Consider the following 19,086-nt stretch of genomic DNA (forward strand, 5'->3'; position numbering starts at 1 on the left):
AACAATGCATAAAATTAAACCTACAAATATCAAATTCTTGTTTTTCTGTTGCTAAGGATATAAATTCATCTTGTATTACCAAAGAATTAAAATATTTACTTAGGAATCCAAAAAGGGTTTCCACTTTTCTACAAACACCTTATCGTTAGAGTCTTAGTCTGGCAGTTAGTTTTGCCATTTCAGTATATGGTGGTACCTTGGTTTACGAACTTAACTGCTCCAGAAGTCTGTTCTTAAACCAAAGCGTTCTTAAACCAAGGCATGCTTTCCCATAGCAGCAGAGGACTCAATTTACAAATGGAACACACTCGAAGCGAAACATGTTCTTATTCCAAGGCAAAGTTCACAAACCAAAACACCTACTTCTGGGTTTGCAGCGTTCTTAATCCAAGTTGTTTATAAACTAAGCTGTTCTTAAACCAAGGTACCACTGTAGTCCATTAATTCATTAAAATTAGGCCAGTATGTCAATAGCCCTCTTCATCCTGTGTATGTCCCCACTCCAGTTTAAGAAGAAATATGTGAACTTCTCCAGCTATTGATAATAAATAGATTCTATAGTGCTGTGTACACACAAGGGCTAGTTTCCCCTCCATTCCTGACTCAATTCATGAAGGCCCAGAGTTCACAAACCGCAGTGACCTTCTGGCAAGCTCTGTGGTTGCTGCATAAGCCACTCCACAATGTGCCAATCAATGCATTTCTGTAGGTCAGATATGGTTGGGGCTTCGAGCTGCTGATTTCTAGTCTGCAGTAAGTAAAAGCTGGTTTTTTGCAATCACTGTCACTACAGGCAAATGGGAGAAATGAAGGGGAGCAGAGGTGCTGAAAACATGTTTAAAAGTTTCTTGGACAGGGATTCCAGCAAAGGGAAAAAAACAGTTGTGAGGTTTCCTGTGTAATTTTTAGGAAAACACAGTTGCACATCAATTGTCACTGAAGAGTAGCTGCTGTAAGGAGATGCTTAAAACAAAACATTGTAGAAGCAGGGAAGTGAGGGGAGCAAGTAGTTCCAGGTTCCTGGGACTATTGCTTCAAAATTCTTGATGCCATTCCAATATTTGCACTTTCACTGCACTTCTGAAACAATCACATAGAGAAGGTAGAGTAGAACACATGCTAGGTGGGGAGTTTTAGATATGGGAGAGCATTCAAACAAGCAACTGCAGTCTTAAATTATTTAATCTTGGAAAGGTCTACATTCTTTTTCTTTAACCTAGATCAGTTCCTCACCAAACAATCTGCTGTGATAGCTGAGGTGGTATGGATACCACTGGGTGTATATTTTCTGTTGGTGTGTGTTTTATAGGGTGATATTGCAAAATCCCCAGTTGCATCACATTTTAAAATAATACCAGCATGAGGAAAGCTACAGTGTCGGCACATTCACATTCTTTCCAAGAATATCTTCAGTTTCTTCATACTATCTTCTGTTCATAAATTTATTGTTCTAGCCCAGGGGTCAGCAAACTTTTTCAGCAGAGGGCTGGTCCACTGTCCCTCAGACCTTGCGGGGGGGGGGCGGAATATATTTTGCAGGGGGGAATGATGCAAGAGAACCACGAGCCCTGGTGGTTGTTTACCTGTGTCTTGCGAGTGGCAGGGGCTGGCAGCAGTGGAGGGACGATGAGCAGCACGTGAAAGGGCTCCAGAGAGGGGCTGCTTAAAATGGCGACCGCTCGAACGCTGCTGCTGCTGCTGGCACCAGCAAAGCCCAGCCCCCTTCCTCCTTTAGGCAGGACAGGGAGAAGCTGGGAGGGAGAAGGCACCACCGTGTGAAGGAAAGGGAGGAAGAGGGAAAGAACACGCACACTGGTGAGCCACGCAGTGATTCCCGGACAATCCGCGGGCTGGATCCAGATGGCAATTGGGCCTCATCCGGCCCGCGGACCTTAGTTTGCCGACCCATGTTCTAGCCAAAGGCCATGACAAACTTGTAGCAATAGTATTAATAAAATAATACCGAACATCCATAATGTAAACCAATATCCAGGATGTATGAGAGAGAAGATACCAGAAACACCAAGCTAAAATTTCGCTTGATTCCAAGAATATCAAACAAATGGTTACATTAAGCGTACAATTCTATGCACACATATGGGAGTAAGCCACACTAAAATTGAGACTAACATCTGAGCAAACATTCCTAAAACTGGGTTTATAGAACTGTGTATTAAGTATTTCAACTGTTGGGGGGGAGGAACTGCTGAATGTGTGCCTAAAAATGCGAAGTATGTTGAAAGAAGAAGCCAAAAGTATTTGTGCAATACTGTGCCAGAATTTCTAAACTTGTAGGAATGTGAGAAGGGGAGATCAAAACAGTTCCTTAATATGAAGGCACAATTGACTTTTTGGTAATCTGAGGTTTGGAAGTTATCAATGTTTCTTTTATTGCAGTCTAAACAGAATTTTAATTTCTTATTCCCTAAGTTTTATGTTTAAGAATGAAAATTTCAATCAATTCTTACATTGTAACTCCCTTCAGGCAGCCATGGCCAATGGTCAAGGATGATGTGAGAATTGTAGTCCAAAACATCTGGAGGGCATTAAGCTGGGAGAGGCTGACCTACATAAACATTAAACAAGATACAAATTATCATTTCTAAGCATAAAACTTAGGCGATATGAAATATTTTGTTTACAATTTCATTAAAATAAATATTGATAACTTCTGAATCTCATCTTACCAAAAAGTACATTGCACCTTCACACTAAGGAAAGTGTTTTGATCTAGATCATTCACCAATAAGTATTTTCAGGATTAGCTCAAAACACTTCTTTTCATTATTATATACCACTTGATTGTAAAAAGAGAAAAGAAAAAACCCAACAACTGCAAAGCAGCTTACAAAGAGTAAAATAAGAAAATTATCAGTAAAAACAGTCAAAAACAACAATTTTTAACATTTAAGTAATAACTATTCAATAAAACATTCAAATAACACTATTAATCTTTTTTTGTATACTCTCTTCTATCTACTTAGTGCAACCTCAATATAATTTTATATCTAAATGCAATATTATACACCAGGAGTCACTAACCTGTGTCCCTCCAGATATTGAACTAGAACTCCCAATAGCCTCGGTCAGCATGGCCAATGGTCAGAGATGACGAGGTTTGCAGTGCCCACTTTCCTGAGCAGAAGCCCCACTGAACATAGTGAGATGTACTTTTGACAAAAAAATGCATAGGATTATACTGTAAATTATTTAATCTGTAATAAAGACCCACAAAGCCATTCACATAAAATAGCAAAAATCACAATGTAACAAAAAAAAAAGCCTCAAAAGCAACAGTAATAAAACCTTCAATTGAACACTGTATTAAAAACCACTAAAAGCCTTGTGAAATAAGAATGTTTTCATTGCCCACTGATACTTTCACCTCCTTTGGGAAGAAATTCCACAACCAGGTGTAAAGGTAAAGGACCCCTGAAAGGTTAAGTGCAGTCAAAGGCGGCTATGGAGTTGCAACGCTCATCTTTCTTTCAGGCCGAGGGAGCTGGCGTTCGTCCACAAACAAGACAACTTTCTGGGTCATGTGGCCAGCATGAAACACAGTTTACCTTCCTGCCACAGCGGTACCCATTTATCTACTTGCACTGGTGTGCTTTCGAACTGCTAGGTTGGCAGGAGCTGGGACCGTGAGCTCACCCAGTTGTGGGGAATTCAAACCACCAACCTTCAGATCAGCAAGCCCAAGAGGCTCCGTGGTTTAGACCACAGCACCACCTGCATCCCTGACACTTTCACCTCCTTTGGGAAGAAATTCCACAACCAGGTACTGCCCAGAAAAGACCCCATTTCACATTTCCAACAACCAGACCTCTTTTGGAGGTGAGACAACAGGGCCTCTTGTAATATTTCTTGTGTTACACTGGGACTTCCTGTGTTACAGGGCCTTCTGTAAGACATCCTGTGTTACTAGTTCCTGTGCAACTCCTGTAACTAGAAGACTTCCTGTTTTAAATATTTTAGAAAAGAATAAACATGGTTTGTACATTTATGATTGACTTAGTAGACAAACAAGCTTAGTTATAGGACATCTTGCACAAGCAGACCATTGTGCAACATGGAGTACACTAACTGCTACGTAGAACATCACAAACCACAATACAGTAATTGCAGAATATTATCTTCACGGCAGTCAAGGGTGATGGGTGTAAACACCAGGCTGTCGTTTCACATACATTTTCTCTCTTTCACAAAAGCGAATAAGGTATCAACTGCAAACTATACTGTGATATGCACTGGAAAACAATCTTACATGGGAGAGTAGGAGATATCCTGCCTTTCAGCATCATAAAACCTAACACTGCTACTGTGGAGAAAGACTAAGAAGAGTTACATTACTGTGACTTCTGAGACTGAGTACCACTTCTCATATGTATACAGTCACACATGCATGCATGCATAGGTGCATAGGACAAGGATCACAGGACAGGTTACCATTTCTGGTGTATATGATGACTGAACAGTGGTGAGGTCTGGGTAGACCTGGTTTCTGAGAAACTTATTTTCGGTCTACCCCTCCATTGGTTCTCAATGAGTAGATTTGTTGTCTGTACAAGTAGACTGGTCCAGATAACATGTTTTTATATATGGACTTGTTTTAAATGTTGGTATTGTTTTATATATGGACTTGTTTTTAATTGTTTTATACATGAAACTGTTTGGCACTTTCCTTGTTTTATGGTTGTAACTGTTTTATTTGTTTTATAATTGTGTATTCTATTATTGTAACTCACCCAGGGATTGGGTAAGAAATCTAATAAAATAAACAAACAAATACCCTTTTACTCACTGATGAAGTCTTCATCCTCTTCCAGCCCTTAATTGCACTACTGCTATATAATCAACTTTACAACCCTGCCAAACACTGCATTTCCCTAAAAAACAAAAACCACAAATGTGCAAGGATAGTAACACTGGACTACATACACTACTCTAATCCTCTCTCCCTAGCGAAATGGGTTTAACAATGCTGGTTTACTTTGAAGGAGCATAATCCATGGTCTCAGCCACAGCCCAATCCCTTGCAGGATGGGCATAATGTATGGATTTAACATGCATTGGCAGAAGAAAATGTTTACAAACATCAGGGAGGGAGGAAATCACATTTCCACCTTTAAGATCTCAGAAAGATCATGAACTCCTGTCTTTGCTGTTACCATTTATTTTTGGGTTGACATGCCTCTCTCACATCACAGGTACACTAATATCTGAGCTATCTGAATTGTTTTCTGTGGAACAGCAGTCCACCAGGAAGACTAGCAGAAAAGGCTTGAAAACAAGTCAAAAGCTTGTTTCTTTGAGTCTATAAACAGCAGGTGTTTCAGTCTAGCCTTCTCTTTGTCTAATTGCCCATGTTTGTTTTCCATTGTATCAAATCATTGCTATGATTTCATTCATTAGATAAAAGCGCTGAAAGGCACCATCAGGCTAGTTTCTCAGAAAACAAGTGAGGTCTGCACTTTCTGCCTCATATGTATCTCAGGTCCTAGGAACTTAATCTTAAAATGGTAACACTCGGAATCTGGAGATTTCCATCTGGGTGATGGGATGTGCTCCTTGTTATCCTGCCCGCAGGGTTAACAACGGGCTGATAGATGTCTGTGTTGGTTGTGAAGACATAGTTGATTTTCATGTCACATTCCTTTGAAGCACCACCTGAAAATGTGGGAGTCAGCTGAGGGGGAAGATTAGTCCAGGCCCTGAAGAGATTTCCCATGTTTTATTTTTTTCATCAGACGAAAAGAGAGAGAGAAATGCTAACGCATTTTGCCAATTTACCTGAAATTATTACATATTTTAGAAAATTAAAAATGTAAAAAGCTTGCTATGCTGGCAATTTGCTAAGTGTTCTCTTTAAAATGTTGGTTATAAGTGAAGTATTGTACATCTCTCACTCCTGCGCACTAGCTAAATGAACAATGTGGTAGAGAAACTTCATGGTGGGTTCAGTATCTTTTTCAGAGTGCTTGCATGTGCTGTGTCAGCCATTCATTAATTGCTAGTCATCTCTCTGCTTTGCTAATGCTCCCACAAACCTTTTAATTAGAAAAGGATAATTAGGGTCTTTGCTGCCAGTGAAAAATCATCTGGTACTTACCCAAGTTTGGTGCATAAAAGCTTGTGTCTGTGTACAAAAAAGAAAAGGCACAATCACTTTATTAGTGAGCCTTCAAACAAATTCTGTTTAAAAATGTATTCAGTGTTAAACAAGGGACACAGTTATAGAAGCTTTATTTCAGAAGAGAGTCCTCCACAAAAAAGTCATATTAGAGTGTTGTTGGGCTCATGTCCTACTTGTAAGCTTCCCATGGGCTTCTGGTTAGCCATTTTGAGAACGGAATGCTGGACTAGGGTGGCCTTTAGTCTGATTTAACAGGACTTTTCTTACATTTTTATAGCATATAAGTGGAACTTATACAAGTCCAAATAACCTCCCATAAACACTCCTTGATTTTTTGTTATGGGTCTAGTCCAGCTTTGCAAAAGGAACACAAATGCATGGCTGTTTTTATAAAATACTGCCTTGTACATTCCTAATTTGAAATAGATTGCCAGTATTCTACTTAAAGAGAATACAGATCATGACTCAGATAAGAAGAGTAATTTCAAGAGGTGGAGGGGGCCATGATGGGTGGGGGTGGGGTATGATCTGTATAAAATGTAACTTGAAAAAAAAGACATTGCACATACTTTTGTAAACCAAGAAATCTTTAATAAAAAATACATTTTAAAAAAGAAGGGTAATTTCAATTTCCTTAACAGATCTTAGTGTTTCACTTCAGCTTTCCAAATGTTTATTAACATTAGATTAGGTTCATTTTCGGTTCAGATAAAAAATGTAATAGTGCTTTCTAAGGCTGACACCAGGCCTGGCATGCAGCACACTTGGGCATGTGCCAAAGCCTAATGGCCCCATCAGGGCCCACTGCCATCATTATTGTTGCTGGGTGGCAGCAGCAACCACTGCTGCAGCTCCTGTTGCAGGAGCCTCCTAAAACCTGGAATCATTCTCTGCATGAGCAGAAACCCTATGGAGTGAGGATAACTTTCAAATCCTGGAGACAGAGGCCTACATACATACCTTATTAATCACTTTCTATTAAGCATCTCAAAGCAATTCACTGCACAATCAGAATATATAGAGAACAATTGCCTATATATAAAACAAGCAAACATGTAAAACAATGTCAAATGCAGTAGATACTGTAATTGTTCTACGGGTTGCTCGTGCGTAAGCCTGTGCCAACACCTGGCTGGGTTGCCTGAGTGAACCTTTCCTATCTGGACAGCCACTCACCCGTGGCTGTCTCAATCGCTGGCAGAATCCGTCAGTGGGCATTTCTTAAACTTCGTCCAGCACAGAAGTTCTTTGACGCTGAAATATACTCAGAGTCGCAAAGTGATTTCATGCTCTTTATTCAGCTCATAGTGGTGAGGAGGAATGAATGAAAGTCCCCTCACAGTATCTGCTTTATATACATTATTTACACAATAGGCTGCACATGATTGGCTAATTCCGGAATTCTACTGTAAGCCAATCGGGTTGTGGATTCACTTCTATCTGGAGCAGGATTGGGTGGTTCCTGCCAACCAATCATACTGCTGCATTGTTCTAGGGCCAATCAGACTGCTGCATTCTGAATCCTATTGTTCTAGGACCAATCAGACTACTGCATTTTGGATCCTATTGTTCTAGGACCAATCAGACTGCTGCAGTTTGGATCCTATTCAACTCAGTACATAACACCCCTCCCTTCTAAGTTCCAGTCCTGCCCGGGAGGTCGCATTCATAGTCCTCGAGGTACGCTGGCGGCCTACGTGTGCGTTGCGGCCTGTGGTGTTCCCTGGTCTGGGGTTCAGGTTCTGGCTCGTGTTCCAAGGATGCTGGCTGTGATGGGCCTGTTTGGTCTGGCGCAACCGGCTCGTTCAGTCGTGGTTCTGGTTCCGGTATCCTTTCGGCCTCGCGGGTCCTCTCTGTATTTACTGATTCTGCCTCTCCTGCTGGCCCCTCCTGGTCTATGGGCCTCACTGCCCCTCTGTTCCCTTGGGACTCCTCTGACCTTTCCTCCTCCTGGTTTTCTCCTGGGAATCGTCGCCGTATCTGGTCGCAGTGGCGGCACCAGCATTGCCCCCCATCCGTTAGCACCTCGTACGACACAGGGCCAGTGATCCTGGTGACTGTGGCGGGTACCCATGCTGGGCCTGCCCCAAAATTCTTTGCGTACACTGGGTCCTGGGCCTCGAAGGTCCGGGGGTTCCTGCCTTCCCCCACCACTACCTCATCCTGAGCTCTATCGGGGTGAAGGCGGTCCAATCTGATTGCAAGGCGCCGACCCATTAGTAGTTCAGCAGGGCTCCGGCCAGTCGTTGAGCTGGGGGTGCTGTGCTGTGCTAGGAGGAATGTGGCAAGGCGGTACTCCCAATCCCCTTCCGTCATGCGACGAAGGGTGTCCTTGGTGGTCCGCACCATGCGTTCTGCTTGGCCATTGGTGGCAGGGTGGAATGGCGCCGAACGGATGTGGCGGATGGCGTTCTGCGCTGTGAAGGTTTGGAATTCTCCTGACGTAAATGCAGTCCCGTTGTCTGAGACGAGAGTGTCAGGGAGCCCGTGGGTTGCAAACAGCCTGCGTAGTACCCGGATGGCTGCGGATGTAGAAGTGGACGGTACCAGTGCGACTTCCAGCCATTTGGTGTAGGAGTCCACCACTATGAAGAATGTTTTCCCCTGAAAGGGGCCAACAAAGTCCACATGCAGGCGTGACCATAGTGCTCGGGCGGACTCCCAGGACTGGACTGGGGCCCTTGGGGGATCTGGGCGGGATTCTTGGAAGGCCTGGCAGTGTTTGACCCAGGCCTCTATCTCTCCGTCGATCCCTGGCCACCACACATAACTCCTGGCAAGGGCCTTCATTCTTACTACCCCTGGGTGTGTCTCGTGTAGGGCTGTGAGGACCCTTTTGTGGAGGGGCTGGGGAACAACGACCCTGCTTCCCCATAACAGGCACCCCTTGTGGGCTGACAGTTCATGTTTGCGGGTTGTGTAGCCAGCGAATTCTGGCCCAGGGCTGCTGCTGGGCCATCCCCTCCACACCCAGTCCAGGACCCGGGAGATGACCCTATCTTTCTTGGAATGGTGTGCAACTTCTTGTGCCTGAATGGGGCGGTCGGGAAGCAGCTCCAGGCTCATAACCTCTTGTGCAGGTGCTGGGTCGGGGCCTGTTTCCGGTAGTGGTAGCCTGCTGAGGGTGTCCGCATGGCCCATTGCCTTCCCCGGGCGGTGAATCAGTGCATACTGGTAGCTGGCAAGGAAAATTGACCACCTGAGGACGCGAGGAGACAGCACTTGGGGGGTCTGCTTTTCGGGGGCAAACAAGCCAAGCAACGGCTTGTGGTCAGTCACCACGGTGAAGGGCCGCCCGTACAAGAAATCATGGAATTTTTTTACTCCCTTCACGATTGCCAGACCCTCCTTGTCTATTTGCGAGTAGTTCCGCTCGGTTGCGTTGAGTGTCTGGGAAAAGTATGCCACCGGTACCTCTCTTCCATCCGGGAGTTGGTGTCCCAGGACAGCGCCAACACATCATCGAAGAAGGGGGTGACGCCAGGAATCCCTTTAAGGAGCGAGTCCATTAGATTCTGGAATATGCCTGGTGCCACGCTGACACCGAATTGCAGCCGCTTTACCCTGAACGCTCCTCTGTGCGTCACAATCGTCTGTGCCTCTGCTGTGGCCTCATCTACTGGCAGCTGTTGATATGCTTGGGCCAAGTCCAGTTTGCCAAAAATTTTCGACCCAGCCAGGGTGGCAAGGACATGGCTGACCACTGGCACTGGGTATGCGTGGGCCGTGAGGGCCTTGTTTATGGTACATTTGTAGTCTGCGCAGATGCGGACCGAACCATTAGGCTTGACGGGTGTGACGATTGGGGTTTCCCAGGGGGCATTAGGCACCGGCTCCAGCACTCCTTGCTCCACGAGCCGGTCCAATTCCTCGTCTATACGGGGTTTCAGGGCGAATGGGACCCGGCGGGCCTTGAGCCTGACCGGTCGTACTGCGGGGTCAAGCTGTAGAGCAATGGGGGGGCCCGTATACTGTCCCAATTTCCCATCGAAAACCCCTGGGAATTCCTTGCAGATGGCGTCCACGTCCACTTGTAAGGTAGTGTGGTTCACCCCGGTGATGGCTAGCCCCAGTGGTCCAAACCATGCCAATCCCAGTAAGCTAATGTAGGGGCCCTTGACCACGAGCAAGTCCAGTTGCCGCGTCCGCCCTCGGTATTGCACCCTGAAGGTCCCCACCCCCATTGTGGGGACCTTATGTTTCTGGAAGTCCCGGAGGGTGAATGGGGCCGGCCTGAGTTTGGGACCCCCAGTAGGACACAGTTTCCTTAAGGTCCTTGCCGAGATTATGGATAGAGTTGAACCCGTGTCAAGCTCCATGCGGCATGGGACCCCCTCTATCTGTACCTCTACATAAATTTTCTCTACGTTGGGGTGGGGCAACTGGTATACCTGGAAGTCCGTGAGCTCCGTAGAGTTGCCTTGGTGCGTTGGGCCCCTGGACCTGGGGCTCTTGGGTTGGTCATCTGATGCCTGGCGTCGGGTGGGCCGTGCTCGACACACCCGGGCGATGTGTCCCAATTTTCTGCACTGCCTGCACTCTGCGTTGCGGAAATGGCAGGTCCTCCTCTCGTGACTTTCCCCGCAGCTTGCGCAGTTCCCTCCTTCTCGTCGAGGCAGCTGTGGTATGTGGGCTGCTTGAGTGCGCTGCTGTACTCGGTGCACCTCCTCCCTGTCAGATCCTGAGTCGTCGGTGAGGTCTTCATGGTGGACCCTCGGTTGGGGTGGCAGGCTCGGCCGTGCCTCTTGCGTCGACCTCTCGGCAGCTTCCGTTGCCAGGGCCTCCTCCAGAGCGACCTGGAACGTTAGGTCCTTCTTGGCGTAGAGGCGTCGTTGCAGCTTCTCGTCCTTCAGGCCACCGACGAGGCGGTCACGAAGCATGTTCTCCAGCTCTGAGAAGTTGCAGAACCGGGCAGCTTGGCGGAGAGAGGTCACAAACCCAGTTATGGTTTCCCCAGGGGCTTGCCGCTTTGCGTAGAAGGCATTTCGACGAGCCACCACTGAGGGCTGTGGCGAAAAGTGCCCCTTCAGCTGTTCCATTATTGTTTTGTATGGAACAGTAGCGACGTCTTCAGGTGCAAGGAGAGCCCGGGCGATTTCAAATGTCTCCTCTCCGCAGATGCTGAAGAATATTGCCCTCTTCTTGGCGTCTTCTTCATTGGTGACCCCTTTGGCTTCTAGAAGGAAGGTGAAACGGGAGGCGTACGCTTCCCAGTCTCCAGATGCTGGGTTGAACGGCGAGAAGCTGCTGTCGGTTGCCATTCTGAGTTCCTTGTGTCCCGGAGCTGAAGCCTGGATACACGGTGCGAGGCAGCGGTGCGGCAGGTGGCGGTGCTGCGGTGCTGTGTGTGGCAGTCAGCTCAGCGGGATCCCACCTTCGTCGCCAGTGAAATATACTCAGAGTCGCAAAGTGATTTCATGCTCCTTATTCAGCTCATAGTGGTGAGGAGGAATGAATGAAAGTCCCCTCACAGTATCTGCTTTATATACATTATTTACACAATAGGCTGCACATGATTGGCTAATTCTGGAATTCTACTGTAAGCCAATCAGGTTGTGGATTCACTTCTATCTGGAGCAGGATTGGGTGGTTCCTGCCAACCAATCATACTGCTGCATTGTTCTAGGGCCAATCAGACTGCTGCATTCTGAATCCTATTGTTCTAGGACCAATCAGACTACTGCATTTTGGATCCTATTGTTCTAGGACCAATCAGACTGCTGCAGTTTGGATCCTATTCAACTCAGTACATAACAGACGCCTAGTCTCCTCCTACTCTCCCTGCGCGGAAGCCTTCTGCGCAAGGAGGGCGTAGGCAGCAGAGGACCCTTCCTCTCCCCGCTGGTCCCCGGCAAGGAGTCATGTGACCGCCTCTCTGATTCCCCCATCTCCCCCCCTTCTCCACTGGAGCTAAGCTGATTCCCTTCCCCAGAAGATGGGCTGCCTCTCCCAATCCCGGGACGCTCTCTGGGATCCCTCTGGAGTTCTCTCCCTTCCTCCGGCACTGATGGCAGTTCCCTGACATCCACCTCCTCCTCAGGACCCCTCCCACCCCCGGCACGATTTTCCGACACAACCTCCTCTCTCTCCTCGGCCGACGATGCGATGCGGGGAATCCCCTGAAAGAGCTGTCATCCTCTTCTGAGGATTCAAAACCAGCCTCCCATCCGCTCGGGTCTCTTCCGGCTGGTTGAACCTCCCAGTCTGATTCTTCTCCCTCGGACACCTCCTCTCCCTCCTCTTCGGAGGCAGGAAAACCCACAAAGTCCCCTTCGTCGTCTGTGGGTCCAAATTCTTCCTCCCAAAATCTAGCTAATGGTTTGGGCTTATCCAGGAACAAACTGTGGAATTCTTCCACCAGATACCTGTCAGTGATTGATTCAGCAGGGACCCACGTGTTTTCCGACCTAGATTCCCCCTCCCAGGCTACCAAGTACTCTACCTGGCGACCTCGCCACCTTGAATTGAGTATTTCCGTGGCTTCGTTACAGTGTTCCCTCTCCTCGACCCGCGGGTGGGTGGTACATTTGGCACTAGCTGCAGTTTCTGGGTCAACCTCAAGGGCAGCCCCACTTTGATTGTGTTGGAGTATCCAGTCTAGAGGTTACCAGTGCACGGACAACTGTTGTCAGGCTATTCCAGCCCTGAAATGGCTGTAGCTTCCTTTCAGACAGAGCTGTTAAAAGGCACTCCTAGCCACTAAGGTTGCCTGGGGCTGTAGTGACAGTGGTAGATCCACGAGCACAGTCAGACTATGAGCCTATTTCTTCAAGAGGAGTATGACGCTTTTCAAAGCAAGCAATCTGTATATGTTTAGGTTCTATGCAGACATTGCACTGAGCATAGAGTACATAGATTCTACCTCTATATGGGTTCAGGCAACTGGATATGTTGTGAAAGCATGGATTATACATTATCTTTAATCGATACCTTTTTCTTGACAGAAGTTCTTGGTATTTTATAAAATGATTGTTAGGAAAAACCCAGCAGGTGCAGTTTTTCCCCAGCATGACAATGCGGTGATTGGATAGCTTACACCCTTCAGTTTCATAGGCACTGTTGGATAGTCTCTCAGTGTGCGAAAATAATTTGTTCCCTAAACAGAGAACAGAGAAGCAGCAGCAGAAGGCTGAGACTGTTTTGTCTATGCAAGAACATTTTCTGTAGGAACTGTAACTATGAGCATGAGCAGTTTGCAGGGCCGGATTTACCGGTAGGTTTGATGAGGCCATAAGCTACTGAAGGTAATGGGACCCTTTATATGTCCAGATGTGCTTTGTCAACAACCAATTGTCGCTGTTTTTTGTGTTGAATATTGTTGGACTCTAAACATGCCTTGACCATGGCAGTGGTGAAGGTCTGTATATATTTGCTACCAATATGTTTTTATGTCTGTCAAGTAAACCTCTACGCTTGACTGAATCTTTATGATGTCTATGAGTGTTTATTGCCTACTGTGTGTACCTTCAATCCCGAAGACACTTCCAAGGAAGGAGCTGCGTTGAGATGGAACTCTGCTGAGTATGGATACTAGAACACATGTGCAATGAAAGTGAGGCTGGATCCAGTCCTTTCTAATTCATCCATCAGAGGTTGATGGATTGATCTAACAGGTACAGAAGGAGGGATCGGATAAATTGGTGGAAAGTGTACAAAAATTGTTTTTGTGCAAATAGTCATTTTGCCTCATAAAGATTCCATCAAACTCAAGAGCCTATGAAGCATCTTTTGCCTAATGGATAACAGTAGATGTTAAAAATAACACCTCATCAGTCTTCTTAGGCCTAACTGCCTTTACATGCAAATGTGTGTAACAGATTTGCCATAGAAGCCAGTCAATTTAAAGAAGGACAGCTTTGGATAGAGGGAATATGACAGGAAGCGATGGGGCTACTCAACCTTTCCTTTGCCCATCATTTTTCTGTTCTCAATTGCATACACATTTCAGCACTTTCTGATAAAGAATTCAAGTTCCTGTTGATGTTACATTTTGAAATATTATTGTTGCATGCCGTCCCAATATCTGAGTGGTGTCAGATTCCAGAGGTTCCAGCTGGCTATCCAGGGAGTGGAGAAATAAATCAGAAGCAGCCCCTCAGCTCCAGCCAGCTCATCTTTCTCGGAGGGTTGTCTTCCCCCTTGCCTTCAGCTACTGGTTCAATCTCTTCACAGTCCCAGCCCATCAGCTGCCCATCCACACTCTGGATCTCTTCAGCCACCCCTTTAATCTGGCTGCCTTGCAGCCAGGCTTTGGGGTCATTTTCAACCCCCTGTAGCATATGGTCAGGCAAGGTCACCTTGCATGGAGTTACACTTTTCTCCCCTAGGAGGGTTCTCACACACTCTTCTTGCAACTGCTTAATTTTGTCAAACCACTGGCTCTGCTGCTGGATCATTTGCCCACACCACTCAATCTGTTGCTGGAGTTTCTGCTGGAGCATCAACCTGAAGGAGTGTTGCTGTTCATCCTCCATCTTGACCCACACACACATCACTCACAGGTCCTCCAGGAAACACAAATCCCACTTCTTACACCAGTGTTGCATGCCACCCCAGTTTCTGAGTGGCACGAGATTGCAGAGGTTCCAGGCATGTACTCAGGGTTCGGTTTCCTTGGAATGAGGGACAGCACAGTGGAGACTGTGGTGTCTTTATGATATATGGTTTGTTTACACATATATACAACCTGAGCCTATGATGGACAGCTCACAGCATCAACAGCCCAAGAGGGTCTTGCTTCTCCCATAGCTGCAGTCTTGGATTCAAGCAGAAATCAAACATGTCTTTCCCTCACAGGCTTCAGCCTGCCACTTGTGTCCAGCTTCTACATCACATACACAACTAAACTCTGGCCTTTGTCTTTGAACAATCAGCAAGTTTAGGGAGGGCAGCCCACTCATTTGTTTTCTGTCTCAGAACCACTTCCTTTGTTATTTTAATGGCCCACACTTAGGGGGACATTACCTCACCAGGAATTAGAAGGGACTGAGGCATACAGCCTACTCTTGTCCCCAACTCATAACACTTTGTTTTTCTGTGCATAAATTAATATCTGAAGTAGTCACATAAAGGATTGCAGAAGTTACTTCAATAGTTAGCAAAAAAAATGCACGGTGTGATTTTTCTAGTTACAGAAGGGGATGCTGCATGCACCCTTACTTCTGAAGTTAAATCCTTATAGGGTTAGTTACAGGGCTGGCCCACCCATGAGGCAGGATGAGGTCTGCACAAAGAGCAGCAGCTACAAGAGCCAGGGCAAGTTCACTGCTGGGCTTAATGGGCCAACACACTTTACGAATGGATTTACATGTTAGTGGGGGTGTATGCATGAATGCTTATACAGGCACATGGCTACAATCACCACTTAAATAATAGCAGCATCTAGCACAAGAAGCACTTTCTGTATTACGGGTGTTTGGCAGTTACAAGGAAATACTTAAAAATAAAAAAACCTTTGACCCCGACGTGATTCGAACACGCAGCCTTCTGATCTGGAGTCAGACGCGCTACCGTTGCGCCACGAGGTCCTGGTGGTTTGTGAGAGGCAGGGCTGCAGAACTCGCTGAGCGCGACAGCTGAAAGATATCCAATTCAAAAATATACGGCGGTTGGGAAAGTTAAGCGGGGGTGGGGAGCGCGGGAAACGTAAGAGTCTGGCGGATGAAAAAGAGATATTTCAGTCTAAAGCTAATAATTGCACTTGAGTCTCTGCTAAGCGACTGCGGGTTCCCCAGGCGGGAAAAGCTCCAGTCTGCTGAGGGTGTGAGGGAGCGTGAGAGTTATAGGGCAGGGACGAAGCCAGCATTTTTGTGGAGGTGGGGCAGGCCTTTTGTGGGGGGGGGGGGAGAACACCTCAGTTTGTTATGTATTGAATTTCCCTAATGGGGGGGCAGCTGCCCCTCCCTGGCCCCCCCTTGCCTACGTCCATGGGGCCGCTGCCCCCCATCAAGTAAATAAATAACCCCTCCCCACAGAATGCCTACCCCACCCGAAATAAATTTCGGTTGTGGGGCTGCCCCTGACAGGAGTCCATTCCAATATCCCCTCACTACAACTTACCGGTACTTTCCCGCCTTGTTCTTTTGCCTCCTTCCTCCCCTCCGCCGTCATCTCCCACCCCGATACTCCCTCATAGCCAAGCCTTTCTCCCCTCCAGTATCCACGTTTATCAAGGCCAACTAAAATGTCACAAATCATGTACAGTATAGAAGAAAGCTTTCGAGTTTTCTCTAACTCTGCTCTTACGGGCCGAGGACGCGGCTCCCTTTTCTTGCCCGGATCTCTTATCTCACCGCGGCGATACAGTGGACGTCACAATAGAACACCAACTACATGAGGTCTAAAGAAGTCACTCTTCCAAGCAGCTCCTCGTTAGTATAGTGGTAAGTATCCCCGCCTGTCACGCGGGAGACCGGGGTTCGATTCCCCGACGGGGAGAGGCACCAATGTTTTATTTTATTTTTTTACCCCTTGATGTTCGTTTGCTTTCACACAATTTAACAAATAATATAATGCTAAAGAGCTGGACTAGATGTCTTTAAAAAAGAAAAGAAAAGAAAAGAAGAATCCAATTAAAAAGGCGGGAGAAGTCAATGCCATATCCCAAAGAGGAAACTGAATTGTGGTCTCTGACTTGACAGGCAGAGATAGAAACCGCTATTATGCTGTTTTACTGTTCATTTTCTGAACATTTTGAGCCACTTGGTATAAAGTTTGTGGGGAAGTAGCATAGAATTGATTCTAATGAACGTTTATGAGAAAACCCAACAATCAAGGGTGTTTTATCACTCAAGGGTCGGGTGTCCTGGCATTGATGCTCCTTAGTAAGAAAGAATAACAATGCGAAGCATCAAAGTTAAATGCTCCCTCATTAGTTCTTTTACTTCCCCACCAGGAATAAGTTTCCAAGACTTTTTGAAGATTTACTTCCTAGAAACCCCAAATAACTGGAGGCTGTAACACAAGACCTGGATTGCGGGGTGGAGCTTGCCTTCTTAATATTTCATAACAAAAAAAGCAACTATTTATTCCTCAGGAACAACATCTACATCCCTGGTTATTGTAAGAGACAAACCAGCAATTGCAGCAAACCCTCTTAAAATATTACCCCGCTTCTCGCCAATTTCTATTCATTCTATCTGCTAACACTACATCAATCAACAGGTCTGTTTTGCTATTTCTATTTAAAAGTAACATTGACCAAAAAAAGTGCTTATATTATTTATAGAAGCCGGCATGGGGTAAGAAAGCAAAACTTCAACCCTAATCCCGGTGAGTAAACCTTATTTAGTTCCGTGGGGCTTATTTCTGAGTCAACATGGATAGGATTCACTGTGTCTGCTTAAACCTATCCCAAGCTGTTGTACAGAAACCCTAAATGTAACATTTCTGTCTACACATCTGTGCTTTTTAACCTCACTGCTCTGTGCACAACCAGTTTAAGTTGCTCAAAGGCAACTTAAACATATATAATTGTGATGACACATTGCAAAGAATGATCCAATGCTAACGCTGCAGTAATAGCACCTGCTCCAGGGAAAGAACAGTTTGAGTTTCAACATTGTTGTTGCGGTCAAAAGGGCTTGAGACCTAAATACTTTATTATTATCAGGGCCGGATTTACGTTTGATGAGGCCCTAAGCTACTGAAGGTAACGAGGCCTTTTATATGTCCAGCTGTCCTTTGTCAACAACAAATTGTCACTGAATATATGCTGTATGGTAATTTATGGACCTAATAGGTATCGAAAGCCATTTGCCACTGTTGCTGTATGTAGGTTTTATTTTATTTGTTTTTTTATCTTATATTTTGGAAATGTACAACCAGGTTTTTTCCCCTTTAATTTTTTTGGGGGGCCCCAAGAGAGCAGGGCCCTAAGCAATAGCTTGTTTAGCTTATACGTAAACACGACACCAATTATTATTATTTAAAAAACCAATCAAGACCTCATATTTCTGGAAGTTTCAAACTAACACTCCAAACTAGCACAGACTGTTGAGGCAAGAAAGATAGACACGTCATGTGGAGTGCAAAGGATTAAGATGGTACAGAACTGCTAGGCACGTCTCCGCTCAGATTATTTTTCATCGTGGAAATTAGAGAAGCAAGCCGAGTCAGCATCGGTCAAACACCTGCTGCTGGCCTGCCGAAAAAGGAGAGTAGAAAAGGAGAGTCGAGGCCCACTCCCGCAGAAGATCAGCTATCTAGTGACTGAGTGGTGCGTCTGCTTCTTATGTTTGTGCCCTGCACAATAGGCCACGATAGGGCTGCACAATAATCAGATAGGGGTTCTGGGCAGGCAGGAAGAGGCTCAGTCATTCTTGCAGTGTATGTTTTTATTGGAAAACCCACAAGTACTGTGCATTTGCAGCAGTCTTCGCTCCCTCTAGTGGTACTCGGAGATTCCTTCAGAGCTAAACAACAGCAGCGAAAATGGACCATTCTAAAGGGACATTTTTGGCACAGCTGGTGCCACCACAATAAACCTCAAAGCAACGCAGCCCTTGTGTAACTGGAACTTGTTTCTGTTGTGTAGACTTGTAGAGTTGGATGGGATCCCAAGAGTCATCTAGTCAAACCCCCTTGCAATGCAGGAATCTTGCCCACAGCCATCCCTGGGTGGGCTTGAACCACCAACTTTGTGATTAACTGCCAGATGCACCGACTTATTGCATACCCTACAACATTTATCCAATGAAAATAGGGACGTCCTATTCTATAATAATTATAATAATAATGTTATTATTCATACACCATCCATTAAACTTTTAAAAAAATCCCTATACAGGGCTGCCTGCAGATGCCTTCTAAAGGTTGTATAGTTACTGATCTCCTTGCTTCGGGGGTTGCATATCTCCATACCCTCCAACATTTCTTTGATGGAAATAGGGACATCCTAAGGAAAAATGGGACATTCTAGGATCAAATCAGAAACCAAAATGGCTTCTGTA

The 19,086-nt window shown here is 45.8% G+C and overlaps 1 long non-coding RNA gene across 1 annotated transcript; it reads right to left on the reverse strand.

Annotated features, from left to right (window-relative positions):
* Positions 1 to 2,365: 2,365 nt before the first annotated feature.
* LOC308596285 lies at positions 2,366 to 17,038 on the reverse strand. Its single transcript, XR_014012440.1, has 3 exons — positions 15,573 to 17,038; positions 3,043 to 3,170; positions 2,366 to 2,566 (listed from the first exon to the last, which is right to left on the reverse strand). It is a non-coding gene; the product is annotated as an uncharacterized lncRNA (long non-coding RNA).
* Positions 17,039 to 19,086: the final 2,048 nt, after the last annotated feature.

This window comes from Podarcis bocagei, assembly GCF_964188305.1.
Source record: "Podarcis bocagei genome assembly, chromosome: 10".
NCBI classification, from domain to species: domain Eukaryota; kingdom Metazoa; phylum Chordata; class Lepidosauria; order Squamata; family Lacertidae; genus Podarcis; species Podarcis bocagei.